The sequence below is a fragment of the Odocoileus virginianus genome, chromosome 10 (assembly GCF_023699985.2).
Source record: "Odocoileus virginianus isolate 20LAN1187 ecotype Illinois chromosome 10, Ovbor_1.2, whole genome shotgun sequence".
Classification (NCBI taxonomy): Eukaryota; Metazoa; Chordata; class Mammalia; order Artiodactyla; family Cervidae; genus Odocoileus; species Odocoileus virginianus.
Window position 1 is genome coordinate 43,179,677 of NC_069683.1, and position 18,712 is coordinate 43,198,388.

The 18,712-nt window shown below is 43.9% G+C and overlaps 1 long non-coding RNA gene across 1 annotated transcript in view; it reads left to right on the forward strand.

Annotated features, from left to right (window-relative positions):
- The window catches only part of LOC110141081 (uncharacterized), a 216,161-nt gene that overhangs the window by 86,123 nt on the left and 111,326 nt on the right, over window positions 1-18,712 (forward strand). Inside the window, exon 2 of the long non-coding RNA XR_011489978.1 lies at window positions 1,092-1,205. This is a non-coding gene — a long non-coding RNA (uncharacterized lncRNA). The remainder of the gene's footprint in view (window positions 1-1,091; window positions 1,206-18,712) is intronic.

Genomic DNA, 18,712 nt, shown 5'->3' on the forward strand with positions numbered 1-18,712 from the left:
ACTCGCAGGCTGCTGGCCTTTCCGATCAAAGGTATGGCTGCGCGTTCTGTGGCCAGAGGGACAGGGAGTGTCTCCTTCCTGGGAGGCTGACCGGCTGGGGAAGGGAGGGAATCCTGTGCCGTCAGCCTCAGCTTTGGGCTCTGACCAAGTCCAAACAGAGACTGGGAATCTAGGGAGAAGGACACTCGCTACTAGGGAACAAGAAATTTGAGACAGCCACCTCAGCAAGCAAAACGCAGGATGTGGAGCTCATTTCTCGAGTAACCTTTTGTTTCTCTGAGATTTATCTTTCTCATCTGACGGTGGAACGAAGAGAGGTGCTCTTCTTCCCTTTAGTTTATGCAGACAAAACCCCAGTATATCCTGGATTGTGTGTGCGTGTGTGCTCAGTCGCGTCTGACTCTGTGTGACCCCGTGAACTGTGACCTGCCAGGCTCCTCTGTCCATGGGATGTCCCAGGCAAAAATACTGGAGTGGGTTGCCGTTTCCTCCTCCAGGGGATCTTCCTGACCCAGAGATGGAACCTGCATCTCCTGCATCTCCTCCATTGACAGGCAGATTCTTTACCACTCAGCCACCTGGGAAGGTGTATCCTGGATGGTAACAGTGCAATTCATACTTCATGCATTCTCACTCATGAGGATTCCCCTGGTGGCTCAGACAGTAAAGAATCTGCCTGCAATGTGGAAGGCCTGGGTTCAGTCCCTGGGTCAGGAAGACCCCCTGGAGAAGGGAACGGCTACCCACTCCAGTGTATCTTGCTTGGAGAATCACATGGACAGAGGAGCCTGGCGGGCTGCAGTTCGTGGGGTTGCAGAGTTGGACACGACTGAGCAACTTTCACTTTTCACTCATGAGGATATCAAGTTGTCGGAGGCAGGGGTCACATCTTATTTCTCTATGCCCCCATCTCAGCCCAGCTCTCAGCTCAAACAAGAGATGAAAGGGAGCTTGGTAACCACTGTGGATAGAGGTGTGGCCTTTTTAGGGCACCTGTGAAGTTGCATGAAGTTTATAAATGTTGACTCTTCAGGGAAGTCATTTCAGCTTTGCCTTTGCTAATTTGTCTTTCTTTTCTTCCCTCTCAATAGAGATGTTGGTGTCCCACATCCTGTTGGTCTCATCTATCCAGGACTGTGGCCCTCCAGGAAAATTTCCCTCCTGAAGGGGAGGCAACAGCCTAAAGGACCTCTTAGAAAGGACCGGTAAGTCCTTACCAGCAAGCTTCTAAAAGAAAAGAACTAGAGATGCTCAGTACCTGTTGTCCCCATCTGAGGACACAAAGCAAAAACCTCTTAACAGTCAAAAGCAAAAGCTAATGATTTGAAACTTTTTAGTTTGTCCTACTATGTCTCTCCTGTGGCGATGACACTTGAAATGATTTCTGACTGTTAATGGAGAAGTTTCACATGGTCAGTTTTATAAACCTCTGGTGAGGCTTACTGTCTGCAAGGAAGACTTGGCAGGATTCTGCAGGTGACCAGCTTTGTTCCACATGGACTCCCCTCTTCTCTCAGTGTTCAACACTTTCAGAGAGTTTCAACCTTCTTTTTCTTAAATTAATTTTTATTGGGATAGAGTTGCTTTACAATATTATGGTAGTTTTTACTGTTCAAAAGAATGAATCAGCCATACATATACATGGATACATATATATATCTGCTCCCTTTCGCAGTTCCTTCCCGCTCACATCACCACAGTGCATTAAATAGAGTTCCCTGTGTCATGCCGTGTATCCTCATTAGTTATCTGTTTTATACGTAATATCAATCATGTATTTGTGTCAATCCCAGTCTCCCAATTCCTCCCACCACCCCCTTCTCTTTTCTGCTTGGTATCAATATATTCTCTACATCTGTCTCTCTGCTTTGCAAATAAGATCATCTATACCATTTTTCTAGATTTCACATATATGTGTTAAATATATGTGTGTGTATATATGTATATATATATATATATATTTTTTTTTTTTTTTTCTCTTTCTGACTTCTATTTGTATGACACTCTCTGGGTCCATCCATGTCTCTACAAATGACCCAATTTCATTCCTTTTTATGGCTGAGAAGTATTCCTTTGTATATATGTACCACATCTTCTTTATCCATTCCTATATTGATGGACACTTAGGTTGCTTCCATGTCCTGGCTATTGTAGATAGCCAATTCTACTATGAATGTTGGGGTGCATGTATCTATTAAATTATGGCTTTCCCAGGGTATATGTCCAAGTGTGGGATTGCTGGGTTATATAGTAGGTCTATTTTTAAAGAAACCTCCATACTGTTTCCATAGCGGTTAGAGTCTTAACATTCTTTTGAGTGGTTTCTATTAGGCCCTCACCTAGCCTGATCTCTTGTAGTGCGGCTGGGGCACCAAAGGCTTAAATTGACTCCTGATGAGTTTGCTGATGATGGTTATTACAGTGCTTGTATTTTTTTAAAATTTTGGTAAAATGCATATAGTATAAAAATCACCATCATAACCATTTCTCTGTTCAGCTCACTGGCATTAAGTATAGTCACATTGCCTTGTTATCATCACCTCAGTCCATCCACAGAACTCTTTTCATCTCACAGAAATGAAACTCTGCTCCTATGGATCAAGTACCACCCCTTCCTCCCCCTCCTGCCCTTGGAACCACCATTCTGCTTTCTGTCTCTATGAATGACAGGTCCTCTAAGTACTTCATAGAACTGGAATCAGACAGCATTTGCTTTTTTGGTGGCTGGGCTATGTCCCTTAGCACACCGTCCTCAAAAGTTCACCCACACTGCAGCATGTATCAGATCCTTCTTTCTTGAGGTTGAGTAATACTCTATTGTATGTATATATCGCATTTTATTCATCCTTTCATCTGCAGGTGGATACTTGCTTCACTCTCACCTTTTGGCTGTCTCGTAGCACTCTGCTATAAGCATGGATGTACAAGGATCTCTTCAAGACCCTGCTTTCAGTTCTTCTGGGCTTGTGCCCAGAAGTGAGATTGTGAAATCAAATGGCAATTCTATTTTTAAGTTTTGGTGGAGGCGCCACCACCCTGTTTCCCACACTGGCTTGTGTCTGCATTCCACCAACGGCGCACAAGAGTTCTGATTTCTCCACATCTTTTCTAACACTTAAGCTTTCCGATTTTTTGATAGTAGCCACTCTAAAGGGTGTGAGCTAGTAGTTCACTGTGGTTTTGATTTGCATTTCCTTGCCAGGTAGTGATGTTGAACATCTTTTCATGTGCTTATCAGCCATTTGTATGCCATTTTTGGAGAAATGCCTATTCAAGCCCATTGCCCTTTTCTGAATCGAGTTCTTTGTTTTGTGGTGGAGCTGTTGGAGTTCTCGATATGTTCTGGATCCCTTATCAGATATGTGATTTGTAAATATTTTCCTCCATTCAGTGAGTTGCCTTTTTACTCCGTTTATCATGTCATTTAATGCATAGAAGTATTTCATTTTGATAGAGTCTGATTAATTTTTTTCTTTTTCTGTTTGGCTTTTTGTATTATATCCAAGAAATAATTGCCAAATCCTGTTTTGAAACTTTCCCCCTAAATTTTCTTCTAAGAGTTTGATAGTTTTCGGTCTTATATTTAGGTTTTTGATACACTTTCTGTAGTGCTCGTTTCCACCCCTTCCTGTTCAGTGAACTTCTTAAGCACAGAGACTATGGTTGTTCATTTTTATATTCTTAATGCTTAGGGTATACCTGACACATGACAGGTACTCAGTAAATTATGGTTGAATGAAGCAACTTTATCAGATATGATGAGACTAAATTAAGGCCTACATTCATAGTGATTTGCGATTTTCATAATAATAACAATTATAACAGACTGTCTTGGAGACCCATAAAGAAATCTCTGAAATAAAAATGTCAAACGGGTTTCAAGGGCTTTTTGGTATTGTGTTTATTTACTTCTCCTTGAGGATGTTGAATAGTATGCTTGGATGTTTGTCTCTCTAGTTGTGGCCAGGGCTCTCTAGTCGTGGCAGTGGCTCTCTAGTCGTGGCAGTGGCTCTCTAGTCATGGCAGTGGCTCTGTAGTCGTGGCCAGGGCTCTCTAGTCGTGGAAGTGGCTCTGTAGTCGTGGCCAGGGCTCTCTAGTCGTGACAGTGGCTCTCTAGTCGTGACAGTGGCTCTCTAGTCGTGGCAGTGGCTCTCTAGTCGTGGCAGTGGCTCTCTAGTCGTGGCAGTGGCTCTCTAGTCATGGCAGTGGCTCTGTAGTCGTGGCCAGGGCTCTCTAGTCGTGGAAGTGGCTCTGTAGTCGTGGCCAGGGCTCTCTAGTCGTGGCAGTGGCTCTCTAGTCGTGGCAGTGGCTCTCTAGTTGTGGCCAGGGCTCTCTAGTCGTGGCCAGGGCTCTCTAGTCGTGGCAGTGGCTCTCTAGTTGTGGCCAGGGCTCTCTAGTCAGGGCTCTCTAGTTGTGGCCAGGGCTCTCTAGTCATGGCAGTGGCTCTCTAGTCGTGGCAGTGGCTCTCTAGTCGTGGCAGTGGCTCTCTAGTTGTGGCCAGGGCTCTCTAGTCGTGGCAGTGGCTCTCTAGTCGTGGCAGTGGCTCTCTAGTTGTGGCAGTGGCTCTCTAGTCATGGCAGTGGCTCTCTAGTCATGGCAGTGGCTCTCTGGCCATGGCATGTGGGCTCAGTAGTTGTGGTGAGAGGGCTTAGTTGACCAGTGGCATGTGGATCCCTGCTTGTTCCCCAACCAGGGGTTGAACCCACCTCCCCTCCGTTGTAAGGAGTATTCTTAGCCACCACTCCTTCTAGTCCTACATGATGATGAAAGTTTAGGTATTGCAGTGTGTGCGTGCATGCTAAATTGCTTCAGTCATGTCCAACTCTTTGTGACCCTATGGACTGCAAGCTGCCAGACTTCCCTCTCCATGGGATTCTCCAGGCAAAAATACTGAAATGGATTGCCATGCCCTCCTCCAGGGGATCTTCCTGACGCAGGGATCACACCCATATCTCCTACCTTGACAGGTGAGTTCTTTACCACTAGCGCCACCTGGGAAGCCCAGGTACTGGCAGTGGAACATTTCAAAAAAGAGACGAAATTCAGCCACTTCTGGGAAGAAATGAAGACAAGATTTGCCAGCATCCAGCCTCTTCCTGCGCACCTTCCTGCCTGAGAAGTGACCTGAGGATCAGGTAGAGAGAGCCGCTGTGCCACCTTCGCAGTTAGGTTCCTGCTTGTGCCACACGTGTAGGCAACGGGGGCAGAGGATGAATTGGAAACAAAATTCCTATTATAGTTGTGTGGTCTGAATCAAGGACATCATCTCTGCAACTCGGCATTCCGGAGCCAGTTGTCTCGTGCTTGTATGTGTGTGTGGCACAGCCAGCTTAAAAGATATGAGAGAGAGCTCCTATTTATACCATTGGCTAACACGATGAATGCCATGCTACATCCAAAATGCCATACATCCTACATATTTCCTGGGCCAGTTTCCACCGAGTGAGGGGCAGTTACAACTACATCCTCCCTGGTAAACATCCTGCAGGAGGTGGACTGTGTTGCACTGATATCTGACTCCTAGGCTGCCTCTGCCAAGGCCATCATTGGACCTGTTTGAATCTGGATATTGGGTCATCTTCATGGTGCCAGTCAATCAACAAGGCCTAGCGAGGGCGTTGGGGAGATCTAGGCTCTTGCCTCCACTATTCCCATCTGAACACTTTGAAAAAGTGACTTACCCTCACTAGGAATGGGTTTCCACAAGTGTGAAAAAGTAGAGATTTTCTGTGCTGTTTTATATAGAGAATTGGGTTGTTGAAAAGGGGATGAAACTAGCTTTTACGGAGCACATTCTAGGTGCTAGGTCCTGTGCTGTGTATTTATACAAATTATCCTGTTTACTGCTCAAATGACTCCATGAAGGAGCCGCTATTAGACTCCTCTTATGATGGCAAAATTGATGCGAGAGGTGAAGTGCTTAGTTCAGAGCCACACAGCTTATGCACAACAAATAAGGACTGCAGTGCACGTCTGCTGGGTCTGAAGCCAGTGCCTTCCTCACGTCGTTAGACCTGGATGTAGAGTAAAGTGGGTGCATTTTTCACTGATGGGGGGCCCCCCTCACCCTCTCCTGCCTCTGTTCACAGTGCTGATTTACTTTCCTTAGGGCTCCTGAGAAAGGGAACTTGCAACCATATTTTCAAGTGAAAGAAGTAACTTTTGGTTACATTTGGTGAGGGGCGGGGTAGGTGGGAGGAAGTGTTCAGTCGAGTCCGACAGGCTCCTCTGTCCATGGGATTCTCCAGGCAAGAATACTGGAGTGGGTAGCCATTCCCTTCTCCAGGGGATCTTCCTGACCCAGAGCTCGAAACTCAGTCTCCTGCATTGCAGGCAGAAATTCTTTACCGTCTGAGCCACCCGGGGTGGGACAAAAACAATCCCAGTGCAAAGATCCAAGCACAAGTGAGGTTCATCTACCCGTGCTCTGGTCTTGCAGTCCTTCCTTTTCCTCTCTCTTCCTTTTTCTAATCATACTCTTCAAAACCTCGTCCTTCTTGGGGCCCCTGGTGAGTGTGATGGTGTCCAGATTTCCGCGCCGGGGCCTGGGTTCACAAAAGGCCAAGTTGACGTCCATTCTGCATCTGGCTTATTTGATGCCAGAGGAGCGCTGGGGTCTCCTGAGGAGCCAGGAGAGATTTGCCTCCTGCAGAGGTTTGGATAAGCCCCAGCTAATCTCCATGGCTTCTTAAGGGCACACCTGCTTGTCTGCCAGCCAGCAGCCTCCTGGCTCATTTCCCGTGGGACGGCTGGGGTCAGAGGGCCTCCAGAAAGCCTTTCATCCCTCACTGCCCCGCTAGGCCCCCCTCAGCAGCACCTGGGTTCCACACAGAAGACTTCCTTTGAGGGGAGACTGAGACGTCCCTCCCCAAATGGGGTCTGGTGCCCTTTCCCTTCCTTTCGAGGCGGCTTGCCTGTTCCTTCTTCCTAAAAAAGCATTGAATTCAAGCTTTATCATGGATGGCTCCAACTTTATCCCACTGGGGCTAAGCTGATCTGAATTAGTTTCTGGGCTGCTGAGCTGTGAACACGTAGTAGGTGCTCAGGAAATAAAGATGGTGCCTGATTACAGTCCTCTTGGGCATCCAGGAAAGCCCCGTCAACTTTCCCTGTGTTTTGTTACCAAAATGTAAATAATAATACTTATATAAAATAGCAGAGAATTTGAAAGTCATTGCTGTTTAGCTGTTGGAAGTTTGAGATTAGAGGCTATCTCCTCCCTCTTTTCCCCAGTCACATTTCCTTCTTAAATATCTTTAGGAGTAGTTAGTAGTGAAACTAATTCTTGTTCTGTGAGCACTGCGCTTAGGATGCGTGGTGAGGGGTTGCTCTTTGAAATGCAAAGCTCCCGGGGTTGGCTGTCTTCCTCCTCTCCTTCTGTCCCTCCTTCCTTCTCTCTCTCCCACCTTCTGTCCTTCCTTCTTTTTCTCTCCTTTTCTTTTTCCCTCCCCTCTGTCCCTCTCTTTCCTGTACCTAAAATGAAGACAGAGCTCATTTTGGAAGAGGGTACTATATTATTAATGGTACCCTTTGAGGTTATGGCTGAAAAATCTAGTTTGAAAAACTAGGATCCTCTCTTCCTTAACTCACCAATTGTTCTATAGGCTTATCATTCCACTTGTCCCTAATTTCACTGATATTTGTTGAGCCCTTATTCTGAGACCCTGGATGGAATAACATAGGATGGATCCAGCCCCATGGAAACCAGTTTAACTGGAAAGATGAGCCACTGGAATTACATGATCACATTATGTGTGAATTGATCGCCAATTGGAGTTTTAAGGAATGGAGGGGGGATGAGCAAAGATTTATTACTCTGATGCCAAGCATGATTTCCTGAGCTTATACATATTTCAGTTATCTTCCCCAAACCATGCAAGATAAGCAGTGTTATTCCCATGTTATAGTTGAGGAAGTGGAAGCCCAAAGACATTGAATAGTTTGGTAGATTGTTTGCAGAATTAAGACTATAATTCAGGTGATACAATTTTGCCTAGAAATCAAGCTTTAATTCGAACTGTATTTGAACAACCGTCAGATTCTCTCCTATTCCGTCTACACAGAAAAACAGTTGTGAGAGAGGCAGAGACTTCTGTGTAGACAGCCGCTTTAGAAAGTGAATACTCCAAAGTGATTTTTTTAAGGGGAATACACGTAAAGATAATTTCCCAGCTAATTGCTAATGTTTCCTTTCAGTCTGGATTGTGTACATATCAGGGTACGAGGTGACTTTAAACCATAGGTTTTAATTATTTTAGCTGGAGTGTTGCACCTCTGCCTCTGCCAGTGGCATTCCCATCAAGATGCTCCCCGCTCCCTGAGATGCTTTGGCATTGTCTCTCTTCTGATAATGTGCACACAAAAGGATGCTCCCCACCTCCCTTTTCCCCAGCGGAGTACACAAACCGCAAGCAGACAGACTTGCTCTAAGCAACTGCAACTCAGAGCCCATAATATTGTGGCAGAAAGTGGAAAATTAAACAGCCAGTGCTGGGTGCAAGATAATAGCATAATAGGGTAAGCGTGAGAGAGTCAGGAGGCAGTAAATGGCCCTGGAGATGTTGAGATTCTGGGAAAGTAGGGCAGGATAAAAGCGGAGACACCATCTGTGGGAGCCAGGCAGTTGTGAGAGACTCCGAATGACACAATGTGGGGATCTGTTACACAACACAACAAATAATAGTAAAGTGATCACCGGGCCTTACAAGTGACAGATACTCTTTGTTTGAAATGCCACTCTCCTGGCCATGAACACCAGTGAACCATGGTCATAAATGGCAAGGTTATGAACTACCTCTTCCTCCAGCCAGTAGAAATTGCAGAAAATGAGAATCAAAACAAAGGATGCCTCCTTTCCTCCCTGGATAGACTCTCCCCTGGCCCAGCAGTAGGCACCTTGCATGCCCTCATCCCGTCTTTTTAAAAAATTTTTTTAGTTATTCCATGTGGCATGTGGGATCTTAGTTCCCCAACTAGTGATTGAACCTGTGCCCCCTGCAGTAGCAGCACAGTCTTAACCACTGGAGCACCAGGGAGCTTCCCCTTAACCCAGCTTATTCAATCATAATAAGCAGCTATGTCAATAAACAGCCATATCAGAAGGAATTGAGGGACAAAAGAAGGGATTGAGAAAGGAGCTGAGCTTTTCATTTCTAAAAGTTTGTTAGGAAGTTTAGTTTTTAGTTTGACTGGGTACGTCTGTGTATCAGCCCTTTTGCACAGATCATCTCAGTTGGTTCTCACAATACCACTTTGAGGTTGATAGCATCATTCTGATTTTAAAGATGAAAACTGAAGTGCAGAGAAGGGAAAAGACTTGCTCAGCTTCACCCAGTGGTGAAGTCATGGTTCTCATTCAGATGTGGATGACCCCCAGGTTCCTGCACTTTCCCTTTCATCCTGCGTTTCCCATGCGTGGAACAGTAGTGAAAGCATTACATCTGCTCATCTGAGATCCTTTCCCAAATAGCCGTTATACACGAAAGATCCTTTGGACATGAAAAACTTCTCATTAAGTCTCTGGAAATCTGGAATCAACTAACCCAAAGCCTCAAGTAATTGGAATGATTCTTATATATTTCAATATTAGATGAAAGAGACAAAGGAGAGTTAAGCCACATAGTTTAGGTGTTTAGCAAAGCATTTGCTTCTTGGATGTACATTTATTTCAGTACATTTTTTTTTTTTCAGCTCAATAATATATACTTCTACTCTATTGAACTATGACTTCCAGAGTTTAGAATGATGACCCAGAAGTGTGGCAGGGACATAAATCATCAAAGAGAACCAAGGAAGAGCATAGAAGAAAGAGTACTGATTTAGAAAGTCTTAAGAATTTTGGCTTAAACCCCCAATGCAATCCACAGGTCCTGCCTCTAGGCATATACCACCACTATAACCTTCAGTTCTATCAGCTGCTAGATAGGCATGTAGTGCCTCAAAAGGCCATTGTGAAAAGTCAGTGAGATAGCGTGTGTATCCATTACCTAGTGCAGGGGATGTGCGTTGTACCTGCTCAGTCAGTCTTAGTTTTCTTCATACATCAGAAAGTTAATCTTTAAACACAGGTAAAACAAAATGGATATTAGTCATTTACAATTTTTCCATCTTTTTCTATTTGTGTAGCATCTGTGAAATGGGTTGAGAGGGTTGAGGACATTCAGATCATTTACCTTGACAAAAGGGTCCTGAGAATGCGCTCCCAATATGGAATTTTTTATGTCCAGACAATCAACCCTCTGCTTCTTATATTATTCCTGATCCTGTGTCTCACAGTGATAGGCCATATATTGAGCAACAACAATAACAACAAAGATGTTGAGGTTTGAGCAACCCACAGTAGAATTTACCAGCTTATTGCTTTAATGCAACAATCCAGTTTTCTCTAAGCAGACTCAGTCAAGGGAAGCAAAAGGCAGAGTACTAGGCTGAAATCTCCTTGCTTTCTACATTTCTTCATAACCCATTATTTTATGCCTCAGCTCTCTGCCTAAATAACTCAGTCACCTTTAAAAATATTTGTTCTTGTTCCTGTGAATCCAGACAGGTCAAGAGCTTGCCAGTAACCCCGACATGATGAATATCTTGAAGAAGAGAATGATGGCTTTGAAACACATTGTATTTGCAGGTGACTGTTTAACATTGGAGCGAGGCAGGCCTTGGTTTGAGTCCTAGATTTACTGCTGACAATCTTCAAGCTTTAGTTTCCTTATTAGTCAACTGTATCTGGCTCATGCAATAAGTTCTCAATACATTTCAGTCATTAAAAGAAGTTTGCTTTCTGTTTATCCTGCTGTTAGTAACCTCATTTAGCTACCTCCGAGTCTCTTCTGAGACTGAGATGTAGTTTATACCCATCATTCTAAAAATAATTCACATTCACAGTGTTTACACCTTGGATTAGCTGGATGGGCACTGCAGTCTTCCGGGCTTCTCCGTTAAAGACAACACAACGTGGTATCCACCCTCGGCTCCTGCTATCTTTTTCCTTGCCTGTCTCTCATTCTCCCCTCCCAAGGAGGGAGGGGTGTCCCAGTGACAAGGTCGATATGGCAGAGGTAGGGCTTGCATCAGGAGCCCTGCACATGGAGGACATTTTATCTAAATTTGCAATGATTTGCTTCTCACTGCAGACACTCCTCTTTAGCATTATTGATCTCCTCTGTCTGCTGAGCCACGTGAGATGTCTTTGACCCTGCTTTGCACCACAAGCAGTGGAGAAGCTGCCCAAGACTGTCTGACATTGGATTGAATTCAGTTCCTCTTGATGTCTGCAAAGGCCTTTTTCGTTCTGCCTTGAAATGGCTTGTGTCATTGCAGGTGGGGTCCAGAGCCTGCCTCCTTTGCATCACACCTTGCAGTATAGTAACAACTTCTTTGGGGGGGTGAGACTCTCTTTCCTGCATGAATCAGGTTGTCCCAAGTTGGCAAGCACTCTTGAAGCTTGGATTTATTCTCTAGGAAGTTGGTCAGGATAGTTTCTGAATAAAACTAGGAGGGGACGAAAGAAAATATTATTTATATAAAATTAATTTTTAAGGATTTTTTTATGTAGGCCATTTTAAAAGCCTTTATTGAATCTGTTACAATACTGCTGCTGTTTTATGTTTTGGTTTTTTGGCCACGAGGCATGTGGGATCTTAGTTCCCCGACCAGGGATTGAACCTGCACCTCCTGCATTGGAAGGCGAAGTCTTAACCCCTGGACCACCCAGAAAGTTCTGAGAACATATTATTTAATGAATGCATATAAACTGAAATGGTAGCATAAGTGGGAAGGAAAGGAGAATAAAGACTAAAAGTAGGGGTGCTGTCTTCTTTCCTTCTTTTTTCTTAGAATTGAAGGTTTTCCTGAATTATCTCTAGGGCTTTAGTGAGAAGAGAAGCCAGGTGAAATTTTTTTCTTTATTGTTTTATTTTACCCATCCAAAGGCCAGCTCAAAATATTACACTCCCTCAACCTCCCTGGACCATCAGAATTCCCTGCTGTAGCTTACAACAGCTCATGAACTCACGCCCTTTTTTTTTTCTCTTTTATTCTGGATCCTGTGTGATAATACAAGACACCTACTGTTTATGCTGTCTCACAGTGATGACTTCTGGACTCTTTGAAGCCCTGAGGTCACTCAGAGAGAAGAGTAATAATAACCCTGGGGAACCCAGAATAGCCCTGCTTGAAACATTTAATTTTCATAAGAGAATGATGATAACTTAAATCAGTAGCAAATATATAGCAGAGAAATAGGCCCCTGGTCCACAGAGAGAGGATCAATAAAGGTTCTGCTTGCAAGATGGAGTAAATCAGAGAGCTGGGGTAATTACTGAACAAATTTTCTCCAGAACCTCTGCTCAGGAGGGGTTTAATTTGAGCGCTTACTTTAGATTTATTGTCCCCTAAATTCATCAAGTTTATCAGATTTTACTTGTGCAGGTCCAATCTCCTCTGTCAGTTTCTCTCTCTCTCCCCACCACCTCTTTTCTCTCCCCCGACTTCCTCTGTGTATGTGTGTGTATTTTTCTAGGTGGCTGGAAATTGAGTGATGATCCTCTACCAATCTCATCCTTAGTCTAAATTTCGTTTTCTACCAGGACTGGCAATATTATCAAAATTGTTAACAAATCTGTGTGTTAAGTTATGGTCCCTTGAAGGTGAAAGACAAATAGTTGACTATCACACATTATCCTTAGTATAGTTCTTTTGGTAAGATATAATTATTTTATGTTTTTGCTGGCATGGCTAGCACCAGGCATCCCAGTACATCACATATACTCTGTTGCTTAAACCTGTTGCCATGACAACCTCAGCATTCTCCCAGAGCAACAAAATTTAAATATGTATCTATGAATTTGAAGAAACAACTATAAGATTGAATAAAACTCTACTAACATCAATCTATTTCGTATGGAGTTCTGAGATGATTTTTATAATAAAAATTATTGCATATAATGACATAAGATGCAATCCATAGTTAATCTTTCCTGGTAAAGTACAGTGTAATCAGGTTCTTTCATAGGCAAATGGGTGAATGCCCTATTCACTATCTTTTGAGTGTCTTGTATGCCTCTGCATTAGACTCATGTATCAGTTAGGGTGCTCTCTAGTAACAAACAACTCAAAACTATGTTTTTTTTTTAAAAATGGAAGTACAGTTCTTTCTTTTGTAGTAATCCAGTGTACTGTTTCTAGTCAGTATTAGTGCAGTAGAGTGTGGCCCTGCACAATCCTTAACACACAGCCATTGCTGTGCACCATTATCTTGCAGCCTGTTACTGGGCAACCATTACCCCAGGACCATTACTGGTGCTGCTCAGCCATTGGTTGGTGCCGCAGAGGACCCCACCCCCAAGCAACCAACTGTCAGTGAGTGACTGTTTGTGGTCCTGCTCAGCCATTGGTCAGTACCACAGTGGGCCTCTTCCCCAAGTGTCAATGAGTGACAGTGGTCCTGCTCAGCCATTGGTTGGTGCCACAGTGGGCCCCTCCCCCAAGCGACCACTTGTCAATGAGTGACTGTTAGTGGTCCTGCCCAGCCATTGGTCAGTGCCACAGTGGGCCCCTCCCCCAAACAACCAACTATCAGTAAGTGATAATTAATGGTCCTGCTCAGCCATTGGTACATGCCACAGTGGGCCCCTCCCCTAGGCAACCAACTGCCAATGAGTGACAGTTAGTGGTCTTGCTTAGCCATTGGTCAGCACCACAGTGGGCTCCTTCCCCAAGTGATCAACTGTCAATGAGTGACCATTAGTGGGTGATTCAGCCAGTGGTCAGCAGAGTGATGGTCATCAGGCAGAGTGAGTTAAGAGGGAGATCCTGGACTTCTCCTGGGGGCCTCCAGCTCATCTAGCCTCAGGTCAGTGGGTGACCTGGGGGCCCAGGGAATAAATTGAGGGATGTGTCCTGCAGGAATCCAGAGCCCTCATCAAAGCTGCCCACTGGTGGGGCCCAGGCCTTGAAGCGGTGGTGACCCTGTCTGCCATTCCCATCACCTGATGGCAGAGGCAGTCCTCACAGGATGCAGTCTACCCCCACTGCCTGGGCACCTGAAGAGCCTAGGAGCCAGTTGAGTCATGGACACCTGGATCCCTCAGTGATGAGAGCTGGGTAGGGTCTGGGGACTTGACCTTGGGGAGCTGCCAGCTGAGATCTGCCTCCTCTCACTCAGGATTGGGACCTCACAGGATGACAGTTGTGCCTTGAGACCTGGCCCTTTCTTGTCAGAACAGAGGATAACATTTGTTTGGTGAAGATTTATAGGCACATCATTACCTGACCATGACCTGACCTCAAGAACATAGGATCTACATCAAGACGTTTGCAGCAACTCACCATGCCCCTCCCTCACCTTTCCTAGAAAAGGGCTTTGCTGAAGGCTTTTGAGGAATTTGGGGGTTTCAAGGTGTGAGTCATCCTTCTTGTTGCAGGGCACTGCAGTAAACCTTTCTCTGTTCGAGACCAACATTTTGCTATAGTTTGGCCTCACTGTGCGTCAGGCACATGGACTTCTGTTTTTTGGTGACAGTAACTCTCTTTAGGGCAGTGATCCAGAGACCCAGGTTCTTTCCATCACACAGCTCAGCCAGATCCTGAGTCCCTTCTCAGCCTTAGCATGTAGCTGACAGCAGGCAGAAGACAGCATGGAGACGTGTTGTGTTGTAAACACCTTGAAGGGAAATGCATACCTTCTCCTTTTCCATTGGCTGAGATCAGGTCATGTGGCTGCCACTAGGTATAAATGGACCTGGAAAGTGTAGTCTGTGGCTTGGTAGGAGTTTCTCGGCAGTAATTCGATGAGAGCAGGAGCATCATGAATTTTCACTGGTAGCTGGCCAGCTCTGTCAACATGCAGGAAGATAGAAGAGAAAGCCGTGCTTCAAACACATGAAGGTTCACAGTTCGGGGGGAGAAGTCATGCGGTAGTAAAAGGTGAGCTGGGTGCCATGGGGAGAGCCTGCTTCCACTTGGCAGGATTGGGGAGGTTGGTGGCAGTGCCATCTCAGCAATGGTACCTTGCATTGCTAAGGAGACATGTTCATTGACGTTTAGTCATTCAGTTATGTCTGGCTCTTTTGCGACCCCATGGACTGTAGCCTGCTGGGCGCCTCTGACCATGGGATTCTCCAGGTAAGAATTCTGGAGTGGGTTGCCATGTCCTTCTCCAGGGCCTGTTTCTGACCCAGGGATTGAACCCATATCTCCTGCCTCGCAGATGGATTCTTTGCCACTGAGCCTCCAGGGAAGCCCATAGGAGGCATCGCCTCTAGTAGTTTTAAAATAATGGACTTGCTTAAAGGCGTATGTGGGAATGGAAGGCTAGAGGAGATGGGATTGAAGAGGAATAACTAGATAGCAAAGTTGTCTCTGCTGATTCTCAAGTGATAAAAGTCTGTTTTTCTCTCTCACTCTCCACTTGCCTTATCATGAGTGGGTGACCTTGATGAGACATTTTCAACACAGTATCTTTGCTTTCCTTTAATCTCCTGTCAGTTGCTATCACTGTCAGCATGACCTAGCTCCAGTGAAACATTCAGCTTTCGTTTCTGCCTTAGCAGGAATGTTAAATTATGAGGACATGTCAGGGTGGGAAGAGGCCATACACACCATAGACGCATTACTTGAGGGGAGTCATTGAAGGACACTGACCTCTACTCAACATTACAAGGGTTAAGAAGGCATGCATTTTGGCTTTCTGGATTCTTCTACAGTTTGAATTGATATAACTTGTCACTTGAGCACTGTATCTTTTGAGTGCTGACTACTGTTGTGTTCCAGCCAGGTAAATTGGAAATAGACACCTACTTGCCTGGAGTGAGAATGACCAGTTATAAGTTTACCAAAAGGCTCCAAGACTTCAGACATAACTTTCATTGGTGGGTGAGGTGATTGATAAAGGATTTGTGGCTGTAATGTTCTTTGAAATGTGTTCAAGAAACAAACACCAAAATGCAGTGGTCACTGTAAAAATGCTTTGAAAAATTATAAAGACTTCAATACAAATGAAAGACAGAACAGAGTAATGATTTCAAATGGAGAATTTCTCTAGTGACATTTATATGAGGCACTTCAAGTAATCTGTCTTACTTAAGGAAAAGCAGAAGTTGGGTTTGTGTGATTTCAAAGCATTTCAGTGATTCTTTGAGATGCTTGCCAACCATGGTAGACATGGCAAGAGATTAACATGGATAAAAGCAAAGCATTCAAGTATTTGGAGATTGGTTTGGGAGACAACAAAAGTAATAATTGATGAAGCATGAATTTAAATGCATAAACAGGCAGGAGAAATGGAGGCAGTTGTTTAGATAATTGGAGCAAAACCCCTCTCTATGAATACTGTACATTTTGATATATTTTGCCATTTAACTAGTTTTCTCTCTTTGAAAGCTTTTTAAGGAAAAAAGAGAATTTCGTAGTTTAACTTGGTTTGCAGAACTTGGCCCTTAAGTTCTGGTCATGGCTCTGTTGCTCCTTCACTCTAAGATAGTATTTTATAAAATATTAAAAGTCATAGACCAAAAACTAATAAATATAATGCTTCCCTAAGATAATCACTTTACTTTCTGCTTCTCTAAAAAATTTAAAATGGTCACTCGGCAGCCTGAGCTTGTGTTTCTATAAGTCTATATAAATGGATAACATTTTTCTAGAGGTCTTGGATTCTAAGGGTACATGTGAGTGTTTTTAGTTTTTATTCCAGTTGCCTCTGATATACCCCACATTTGATTAGTTGCATAATGGAAATTTTAATCATGATGTAGCCTTTCCACTTGACTTTTTCTCTAAGTGCTAGTTTTCCTTTCACCGTCTTTTTTTCTCTTCTGGATTTGAATCTTTTTGTGTTCAGTGCTTGGACTTAAGTCCTAGATCTCAAAAAAGACAAATGCCTCCTAACTCTTTTAATTTATGTTTGTAACATTGGTGATGTACTGGTTAAACAATTTAATCTTTTAAATGAAGTTTTATGTTCTCTGTTTGACTGTTGATGGGATAGGTGACCTCAAATTTCTAAGATAATGCTGAACTCTAAAACATCTACATTGACTTTGGCCAGAAAAGGACACATACTAAGACCCACTGCAGACAAATGTGTCTGAGTGATGAGCTGGGGCAAGGGGAGTTTAGCCTCATGGCAAAGTCAGTCCCTTGGGGGCCCAGACATCATAAAGGAGCCCTACCGGGTGTTTGAGTGAGAGTATAATTGTACATTTTTAACAGTTTCTTCTATGTAATGAACAAGAGGCCTTTCCAGCAGGGATGGGATGTTGCAGTGATGTCCATATCATAGAATAGTAGTGGTGATTTTCTTGTGAAGTCATTCAATCATACAACTTTCCAGTTAGAAGTGCTATTCAAAGTCACTGACTCTAACTTTCCAATGTGCTTCCATTAAGTGTTCTTGACTAAAGAGCATTCAGCCTCTGTGTGCACCCCAAAGTTATATCAATAACAAATAAATCCTGTCATTTTATCTCTCTCCCAGCTAGTTGTAAGTTTGAAAAGAGCTCTGAGTGACTAACATTGAGATCAACTAGCTAATGTAGATACCAACCAGAGTTTTAATTATGGTGGTGTCAAATATTCTGCATTTAATGTTGGGGAGTAACCACTGATTTTTAACTGCTTTATTAATAAGAAACAGAATCTAGAGTTTTAGAAAGTCAAAGGATCTTCAGTATCAGGTATGTGGTCATTGAAGGCTGTCCTCAAATCTGAAATGCCCCTACTCTGGGAATGTTTGAATGAATATTGATGAAAAATATGGGAAGGAATCAGGACCACTGGCTGAAACCCACAGCTACCAATATTTTCTGCTGCTTATCCCTCTTTCTGCTTTATGTTCTTTTCCTCTCCTCTAATCCCATTTTTTTCTCCTACTGATCTTTTCACTCTGATCTGTTCCCCAGTGTATAGATACCTTGTGATTAACTTGACAATTAAAAATCCCAGGCCATCTTTACCCAGTTTTATCACAGGTACAGTTAACCTGGAATGTGTGTACTGGGAGACAGCCAATTATGAGTATATCTTAAGCAAAATCAACCCTAGAAGCAGGTTTGCATGCATGTATTTGTGTGCATAGAAAGTGAAAGTGCAAGTGCAAGTCACTTAGTCGTGTCTGACTCTTTGTGACCCCAGGGACTATACAGTCCATGGAATTCTCCAGGCCAGAACACTGGAGTGGGTGGCCTTTCCCTTTTCCAGGGGCTCTTCCCAACCCAGGGATTGAACCCAGGTCTCCTGCATTGCAGACAGATCCTTTACCAGCTGAGCCACCAGGGAAGCCCAAGAATATGGGAGTGGGGAGCCTATCCCTTCTCCAGGGGATCTTCCTGACCCAGGAGTCGAACCGGGGTCTCCTTCATTGCAAGCGGATTCTTTACCAACTGAGCTATAAAACAGATATTTAGAATTACCATCTCTCTAAACTTTTCCCATAGTGTTGCTCCTCTATATTAGGACCAGCCATCTGAAGTACATTATATCTTCAATTTCTACAGCCTTAGAAATGAGGACAGAATATGTCAGTCATAAATTTGTTGTTTTATAAAGCCTCGAACCATACCCATGCATTAACACGTCTTATTGGTTAGTGTCATATTGTTTTTGCTGCTCAGCTGGACTAGATTGTATCACATCTTGTGCGCATGGGCTGGTAGCTGCTTCCAGGGCTTACTGGGTATCTATTTATCTAGCTAACACTTGGTGAATGGCAGTG